Source organism: Marmota flaviventris, chromosome 17 (assembly GCF_047511675.1).
Source record: "Marmota flaviventris isolate mMarFla1 chromosome 17, mMarFla1.hap1, whole genome shotgun sequence".
Taxonomy (NCBI): domain Eukaryota; kingdom Metazoa; phylum Chordata; class Mammalia; order Rodentia; family Sciuridae; genus Marmota; species Marmota flaviventris.
Window position 1 is genome coordinate 44,949,334 of NC_092514.1, and position 9,530 is coordinate 44,958,863.

General features: G+C 46.3%; 1 long non-coding RNA gene across 3 annotated transcripts; it reads left to right on the plus strand.

Annotated features, from left to right (window-relative positions):
* Positions 1–132: 132 nt before the first annotated feature.
* On the plus strand, positions 133–2,458 carry LOC139702525 (uncharacterized). Of its 3 annotated transcripts, none has more exons than XR_011705142.1 (4): positions 133–416; positions 532–558; positions 1,295–1,348; positions 2,125–2,458. It is a non-coding gene; the product is annotated as an uncharacterized lncRNA (long non-coding RNA). The 3 variants fall into 3 exon arrangements; XR_011705144.1 differs by having other exon boundaries at positions 133–293; XR_011705143.1 differs by lacking the exon at positions 532–558 and having other exon boundaries at positions 133–293.
* Positions 2,459–9,530: the final 7,072 nt, after the last annotated feature.

The following is a 9,530-nucleotide window of genomic DNA, read 5'->3' on the forward strand; positions in this document are numbered from 1 at the left end:
CATCTGCAAAAACAGCAGTGGTCTAGCTGTCCTCTAAGCACCTCCTCGCTCTGCCAGTCTGGCCTATAGCTCTCAGGGGGAAAGGAATGCCAGCTTCTAGCAGGAAGTGCAACTCTTGGCAGCCTCTGCTATTTTCTGTGGGGAGATGATTCCTCCTGACCCCAGAGGGCTAGTGAGTTTTTTGTACCTGTGACGTTGGTCAAGGACGACTCCTGTCTCAGTCTCTTTAAGGACTCCTCCCACACCTGCCCACTGCGAATAGCTACTCGGGTTCGGCCTTTGGCTTGCTTGAGGTACTGTGAGAGATGTCGGGTGGTGGGAGTCTCAGAGCTCAGGGAGGACTTCAGCCTACAATGGAGAGCAACAGGGGATCATGTAGAAGGAAGTTGGTGGCCCATTGGAGGAGCATGGAGATGGTGTGTGCACAGGGAGGAGCCCCCCGGGTGTGGGCAGCACATAGGAGACAAATATTCTGTGCTCTTAGGATCTTTTCTTTATTTTTCTTCTAACACCTCTGGAAAACCTCTTCAGAGAGGAGGAAGCTACTGTGGTCTTTAGGTATGTGTCAAGCTCTGAGGGAAGGTGGGGAAATGGATGAGAGCAGTCCCAGAGGGTAGCACTGGGCTGGCCTGAAAACTACCTAGGACCTATGACATAGACCTGAGGAACCCCTTGTTTTTAATTAGGTGTATATGACAGCAGAATGCATTTTGATTCATTGTAAACAGCTGCAGCACAACTTTTCATTTTTCTGGTTGTACACAATGTAGCATTGCTCCATATGCGCAGTCATACATGTACCTTGGGTAATGATGTCCATCTCATTCCACCATCTTTCCTGCCCCCATGCCCCAGCCCCAACCCTCCCTCCCCTTTGCCCAATCAAAGTTCCTCCATTTTTTCTATGCGCCCCTCTCCCATTATGGGTCAGCATCCACTTATCATAGAGAACATTCGGCCTTTGTTTTTTGGGATTGGATTACTTTGCTTAGCATGATATTCTCCAACTCCATCCATTTATCTGCAAATGCCATAATTTTATTCTTTTTAAATACTGAGTAATATTCCATTGTATATTTATGCCACAGTTTCTTTATCCATTCATCTATTGAAGGGCACCTAGGTTGGTTCCACAGTTTAGCTATTGTGAATTGAGCTGCTGTAAACACTGTTGTGGCTATTACTATAGTATACTGATTTTAAGTCTTTTGGGTATAGACCGAGGAATGGGATAGCTGGGTCAAATGGTGGTTCCATTCCAAGTTTTCTAAGGAATCTTCACATTGATTTTTAGATTGTGAACTTGCCCTCCCTTCCCCCAGCTCAGCCACCAAGGAGGAGGAAGAGGGTAAGTCCAGGAAAGAGGGAGAAGGTCACTGAGCTCCCTCCCCAAGGGATTGTGGGCTGAGGGAAGTGAGCAGCCTGGGGCTTTGTCTCATGCTGACCTTTTAATTCCTGAAATGGTACTGTTCTGGGACCAGAAGTGACTAGAAAACATTTCATCATCAAAAAGTCACCCAAAGAGTTATGGGACTGCTTCAGAGTTCATTCAAGGGCAAGGAGGAAAGAAGCCCTAGATATAGTATTAGGGACAGATTAAGAGGAAAGAATAAGGGTATTTCTGCTGGGTGCATGGTCCCTCTTTTTCTCTTGTTAGCTCTCAATGGAATGTGGGTGTCCTGAGTGCAGGAACCCAGTCTGCCTTGTATATGTCATGAGTCTCAGTTCCTTCATGGGTGGAGGGTGGCTGATTGTGCTGGTGCCCTGGGGGATCCCAGGCTCTCTTGAGTGTGTTCTTTCCCTAGTTATTGTCAGTGCAGCCACTAATAGCTGACCCTGTGACCTCGTTGGGCACTTTTTTCTGAGCCACTGGAGCTCCCTGGCTGGAGGTCCCCAGGAGTAACACGAGTATGTTCCAGTACCTCCCTGTAGCCCCTAGCCTGCAGCCACACCTGCATGATGTGAGTAGGCAAAAGCCTTGCTCCTATTCTCCAAGCTGGGACAGGCTTTGGGGTACACCTTATACTCCAGGTTTCCCTGTGGGTCAGGCTGAAGTCAGACCTGAACCCACATCCTCACTTAACTTCTTCCTTTTACTTCTCTTCCCTTCTCTTTTCATTGCAGCCTCCCTGAGAGACCTCCCCTTCAGAATTACCTACAAGCAAATCCAGGCCTTGGTTCTGCTCCTGGGGAACCTGACCCAAATTAGTCCATATTCATTAAATGAATGAAGATCTTCTGGCTAGGCCCAGTGGCTCTAGCCAGGCATGGTGGCACGTGCTTATAATCCCAGCTACTCAGGAGGCTGAGGCAGGAGGACTGCAAGTTAGAGGCCCACCTGGGCAATTTAGCAAGACCCTGTCTCAAAGTAAAATGAAAAGCATTGGGGATGTAGCTCAGAGGTAGACTGCTCCTGGATTCTATCTTCAGTACTGCAAATAAAACAAAGCAACAAAAAGACCTTCTACTTGGAGTCTTTCTGAGATGAGCACACATGACCCAAGAGCAGTCCCAGAGGGTAGCACTTAGGCCACACAGAAGGAAGTCTCTATAGGACTAGATGAGATGTCCCTTCAAGATACCTTAGAGGCTGAGGATTTTAGGAGATGGGAGCTATTGTTCCTCCTTGACACCTGCTGCAGTCTGGCTGGGCACAATCAGGAGCCACTTGTCAAAAGAAACTAACTTTATTTTTAGAACCACACACGCCAAACAAAACAGCCTCTCAGGAAAAACCCTCAGAGCCCCAACTGCCACCACCGGCTTTCCACAAGCCTCTCTCTCTAACACAAGCCTCTCTCCACCTCCCACAATCCTCCTGCTCTTGAGGTCCATTGGCTGGGTCATGTGGGCGGAGCCAAAAAAGTCCCCCAATGAGCAGCTCTGTGGTCTGAAAGGGCAGGGAAACAGCCCAATGAGCATCACCCAGAGGAGCCAATCAGCTAGATGTTGCTGGGGCCGCTGTGAGCCAATCATCAGCCGGCAGCTGGAAGTTTGCTGGGGCCCCTTCAGCTGTGGCTCTCAACAGACACCTACTTGGGGGTGAGGGGCAGGCGGAAGGACAAGCTTTATAATTGCTTTGGCTCACTGGCTTGTCAGAGCTGACCTAGATACGCTGGTTGTTACCAGGAATCCTTGAGGGGAAGTACACATATGCATCTCATACACATACCTGGTTCGGGAATCCAGGAAGGCCTTGTTGACTTGGACCTTGACCTGACTCACAGCATCAGAGATGGAAGCAGTGCTGTTGAACTGAGCTTGGGGGTGGGGAGGAAGGAAGAAGCAGAGCATCAGATACCACTCACTGGAGAACCTCTCGCTTCTGTCTCCCTCTTTCTCAGTCATTATCTCCACCAATCAAATCTGAGCAGTCAGAAGACCAAGACTAAGAAACTTTGAGAAGACCCTTTAAAGGATGGAAGCACAGAATGGGATGAGTACTCTCTAATCTTCAACAAGATGTCAAAATTACTCTTCCAAATTCTTCTTGAACACCCAGTGATGAGATTATTGAGTATCTGGTGTAACCACCCAAGTTGTCTTGGGCTCCCAGGCTAGGCGGATTTTTTTCTGGCTCCTGGGGTGATGGTCCCATGGACCATTAAATAAGTCTGTCAAAAAATTGACTGAGCTGACATGGTGGCACTGTAATGCCAGATTTGTGGGACCCCAGTAGACCTCTGGGAGCCGAATCCAATGCAGTCACACAAGAGTCTTTATTGCAAGCTCGAGCCTGGACTCACAACCGTTTCTGACACAGCCGTCCCAGGGAGTGAGTCCCAGTCCTTTATCCAGTGAGATCTTACAGGTTTGGGGGGATACTCTATGCATCACAACATCACACAGCAAATCATTCCATACCGCGGGAAAGTCAAACAACAACTCTTAACATTGATTAGCACATTCACTGGGGGGAACAAGTTGGGTAGGGGTGATTGGTTAGTACAAGATGGGGATTCCTTTGAACTGATTGGTTTAGGCCACGAGGGGTGTACGTGCTAAACTACATGGTTTCACAACATGTTATCAACCACCATAAACTACTTGGGGGTCATCTGGCATCCCAGGTATTTTCCCTGTCTCATGCTGATTGGAGGTGGCTAGGGGGGTTGCTCTGAGTCCTCACCTAGCCTTACTGAGTCAGGGACACCTGGAACAGGCAGAGCTCTCTTGTTATTTACAGACAAATAACTCAGCAGGGTGGGTATGTGCTTAGGAGTACTCTGTGGGTTTTTCCCAGAACAAGGGTCACACCCTCTTCCTTAGGACAGGCCTTGAGCTAGAAGCTGCTGTTATTTATTTATTTTCAAAAATGGAGTCACATCAGTTTCTCAGCACACACAGTAATCCCAGGGACTTGAGAGGTGGAGGCAGGAGTATTGCAATTTCAAAGCTAGCCTCAGCAATTTAGTGAGGCCCTAAGCAACTTAGCAAGACCCTATCTCAAAAGAAAAAATAAAAGGGCTGGGGATGTGTCTCAGTGGTAAAATACCCCTGGGTTCAATTCTTAGAACAACAACAACAACAAAAATTAACTGATCACCAAGACTCTGAAGTAGGGAAGGGAATGGCATGAAGGTAGAGGCAGGATTCCTTGTTTTCATTCCTTTTGGGGTCTGAGTGTAAGGGGTAGTCTCCATTCTCTGAACAAGGAGAATATGGTGGATTGAAGATCCGTCCAAAACTCATGGCCACTTGGAACCTCAGAATGTGATCTTACATTTGCAAATAATCTTTGCAGATATAAAATGAGGTCAAACTGGAAAAAAGGTGAACCCTAAATCCAGCAACTGGTGGGTTTTGTGAGTAGAGAAGTGGACACACAGAGCAGGCCATGAGAAGGCTGAGGCAGAGACTGGAGTCATGCAGCTGTGACTGGAGGACATCAAGGATGCCTAGAGCCACTGGAAGCTGCGAGAGGCAAGCTAGAATCCTCCTTTAGACTCTTTAGAGGGAGCATGACCTTGCCATCACCTTGATTTTGAATTTCCAGCCTCCTGGATTGTAAGAGTATAAATTTCTGTTGTCCTCAGTCACCCATGTTTGCTGCTGTATTACAGCAGCCCCAGGAAACAAATACAATGTGGCACTTACCACTTGTGTTAGATGCTGCAGCCTGGAGCAAGATCAGGAAAGTCAGGAAGGCTGGGAGCCAGAGAAGGACCCTCATCACTAAAAGAGATTCAGGAATATAGTGAGTCTCTCTGGAGCTCTAGTAGTGGGGACCGAACTGCAGAAAGGAGAGAAAGCTCTGGGGAACACCAGACACCCTATCATGGGAACAGGAAAGAGAGAACCACACGAACTCATTAAGCATCTATTGTAGACACAGGCTCATTGTAGGTACTGAGAGAGATGAAAGAGGCCACGGTGGGATTCAGACTTAAGGCCCTGAGTTGTAGTTCTACATTTGATCTGTGATCTTGCCCAGTTACTTAAACATCTCTGGGCCCCTGACCTGCCCAGTAAAGGGTGAGACCGAGTGATCCAGGATGTCTGATTCTGCCCCGACATCTGTGATTTGAGATCCTATACCTGTTTTGTGCTTGATCCTATATGAGAAATGTTGTTACAAACCTCCTAGAGAGCTCTCTCCTTCCCTCTAGGACATTTTCTTTCCTTCCAGTTAGTTTCCTCTGGTATAGCACCAGAGAGGTGTGCCTAAGAGGCAAACACTCCATGCCCCTCTTCAGAAACCCCACAGGGCTTTCTCCTCCTGCAAAGAGTCAATTTGATGGGAAGGGTCCCCTGAGCCCACAGCTGTGTCCCAGGCTTCTTGGAGAGATTCTAGTTCCTGAACTAACCCCTTCATCATGACATTTAAATCTGAACCTAAAGCACCAGAGTAAAAATTTGACAAACTTTTTCTTTTTTTTTTTTTTTTCAGTGCTGGGGATCGAAGCCAGGACTATAAGCTAGGCAAGCACTCTGTCACTGAGCTACATCCCCAGCTGTATCCCTAGCCCTGGGCAGCCTTGTCTTCTAATGAGGGCCTTCATTGGGCTGAGTGAAATTGACCTAAAAGGTCTTTTGAGGAGATTCTGGCTGCACCCTGGGGTGGAGGGTGCCATGGTGTGCAGATGGGATATGGTGTCAATATACCAGGCTCTTGACAGGATCCTCAGCCTTCACAAGAGAGTCTGGCTTTTCTCTTCATCATGGTGTTCCCTGGTTGGACTCCAGAAACTGTCCAGGAGAACAACCTCAGATGGGCCACCCCCTCCATATCTGTGCAAAGCTCCCTGCAGTTCTGAAGCTTTGCCTCAGAGCAGCCCAGCCCACCTCCCAGACACTCCCCAAAGCGCCTGCCTGTGGGCCAGCCCGGACCAGAGAAGGAGAACCATGTCCCTGGACCATGTAATTTTGGCCTCCTTCACATACCTCAATCTTCCCCTCTGCCCTTGTCTCCCCAACCCCTGAGTGATCTTTATTTGTTGAATATATTTTTTTGTAAACAAACTTTAGAAAGAAGGCAAGATAGGAGAAAATACCTCTCTGGCCAAGAACTCCCCCCACCCCCCAGGGTGAATTCTCCAACCAACCCCTCAGTGGGCTCTTGTCTTTAGATGTGTATGGCCCTGAGTTGGAAAAGCTGACTCTGTGACCTTCTCTCCCTGTTTCCCTTTCTTTGTGGGTGGGAGGACCACTTGAGGGTTCGCTGAGTCAACAGAAATCTGCCCTTTTAGGCAAACAAAGATGGTGGTTTGGAAGTAAAAGGTTTGGTTGGCTTTCAGAAGAAAAAAGGTATGATTAAAACACACACACACACACCACACAGCAGGGCTGTGGTTGTGGCTCAGTGGCAGAGCACTTGTCTAGCACATGTGAGACACTGGGTTCCATCCTCAGCACCACATAAAAATAAATAAATAAAATAAAGGGTATTGTGTCCATCTACAATTAAAAATTTTAAAAATATTTCTGACATTAAATTATTTAAAAAGAATCACACAGCATAAAATTTACTATCTTACCCACTCAGGACAGTTCAGAGCTCTAGAATATTTATTTATTTATTTACTTACTTATTATGATACTGGATTGAACCCGATGCCTCATGCTTGCTAGGTAAGTGTTCTACCACTGAGCTTCATCCCAGCCTTTTACAATTTTAATTTGAGACAGTTTTGCTAAGTTGTCCTGGCTAACCTTGAACTTGCAATCCTCCTGCCTCAGCATTCCAGAGTAGCTGGGATTACAGGTGTGCATCCTTGCACGTGGCTAGAACCTTTTCATTCTGCAAAACTGAAACTCTACTCATTGAAACCAACTCCCCATCTGTCCCCACTCCAGTCTCTGGCAACCACCATATCACTGAACAAGGACTGATGGTCACGTGAGCATTTGTTATATTACTCTTTGAGTGACTAAAGGACACGAATTATGATTAAAACATCAAACTATGAAAAATGGCCTCATCAGAGACTGAGGAAGAAAAAAAATAATCACAGTTGAAAGATGAAATTTGAGAAATCTGAGCAGGAAACAAAATTGAGATACTTGTTTCTCCACTCCTTTTCTTTGAGACATTTTTCATGCTTTCCTCACTGGAAAATTAGGGAGGGAGGAATTCGAGGTCAAAGCTGAATAATTTTCTGTGTTTTGGCCATGTTCCTGATTGGTATGAAGGAAGGGTGTGGAACAGAAAACAGAACCAGGCAATTTGGGATCATGCCACTGAAAGATGGGTATGCAGGAAAAATTATGGAAAGACACTGTCAGCAGCCAAAACCAAGCAGGGCAAATGGCAGGGGCCACAGGGTTTCAGAGTATACAAGGCCAACAAGAGGCTTCTGTGATGTTTGGATCACATTCTTATCCTCACGGTCAAGGCAGAAAGCTTTTCTCAAGTCCCTGGGTTTTTGCCAAAGCCCGCAGCCTTTCTAGTGCCCCAGTCTCTGCCCCTCAAACGTCAAGTTGGTCCACAATCCCATGACTTGACTTATTCAATGTCCTCCATGCCTCATAAACTCTGATCATTCTTTAAAACCCACACCAAATGCCTCTGTGAAGTTTACCAAATTCTCCAAACAAGGTCATACTTGTTTCTGCACCTCCTGGTACTTTCTCTTACACTACTGTTTTCATGCCTGTGCCCCTATCAGCCCATAGCTCCTTAGGGCAATATCATGTGTGTTTCCTTTTCCAGTGCCTAAGCATAGTGTGGGTACATAATAGGGGCCAGGTTGGTGCTGAATGAATGACAGAGCAGAGAAGTCTTCCATCTGGACATTACCAAGGGAGACAGTGGTGTGTTCTCTTAGCAGGCTTATCACACCCTAGTGTACCTCAGAATCACCTGGGGATCTTGGTAAATGCACATCAGCAAGCTCCCAGGGGAAGCTGCTGGTCTGTAGAACACACTCTGAGAACCATGCCTTTTGAGAGTTAGGCTCCCACACTACTGAGCATTCACCAAAAAGACTGGAGGAAGGCCCGAGAAGGGAAGGAACTGGTGGGATTCTTTTTCATGAAGGGTTATAACTCTGTTGAAGGTGGTAAATGAGCAACAGGAAAGCCAAAAAATACCAACTTGCCCTTTCCCCGCAAAACACTCTATTTGATCCTTTGAGCAGCTCCAGAATCAAGAGGAGGCTGAAGAGGAGATAGCTGTGATATGATGCATGCTTTTTGGTTTTCATCCATACTTCCTGGCTCAAAATGCCCTTCCTAGGTTAGGCCATATAGAACTTATTAGAACATATGAGAACATACTAGAACTTTTTTTTCCCCCAAGGCAAGTCACAGAAGCTCTGATCTTCTGCCTTTTTTGTCTTAGAGCTTGTGATAATAAAATTCTCCAACCTGCTTTGTCTGATAGATAACAGTCCCATGTCAGAAGGGGTCCTGCCCCATGTTTGGGAGGGTGGAATGCTGCCCAGAGAGGTCAAGAAGAATCTGGACAGGCTTGCTGGGTTTACCCACTCAGCCTATCAGCATTAGATCTATATGGTTGTCTGGGCTTCTGATATGCTTATCTAATAAATATCCATTAAAAAAACCCCAAAAGGACAGAATTCAGAAAGTTTCTAGTAGTTGAACCTATGGAGGTTTCTGGAAGGTAGTTTGCCCTGAGAGGGCATGGAAATTCCATGTTTCTTTCCTTATTTCTTGCCCTATTGCACCTCTTCATCTGTATCCTGTCCAATATATTTTATCATAAATTGGTTAAACATAAATGATTGTTTCCCTGAGTTTTGTGAACAACTTTAGCAAATTAATCAAACCTGAAGAAGGTGCTGTGGGAACTGATTTTATCATAAATTGGTTAAACATAAATGATTGTTTCCCTGAGTTTTGTGAACAATTTTAGCAAATTAATGAAACCTGGAGAAGGAGCTGTGGGAACTGATTTATAGGCTTGTTGTTGGCACATGGAGCAGCTAGGGGTGCGGTCCTGGGGCTGAGCTTTCAACCTGTGAGATCTGATGCTATCTCCAGGTATACAGTGTCAGATATGAATGGGATCAAAGGGTATACAGCTGATGTCCACTACTACTGCACTGTCTGCTTGGTCAGTGGAGAAA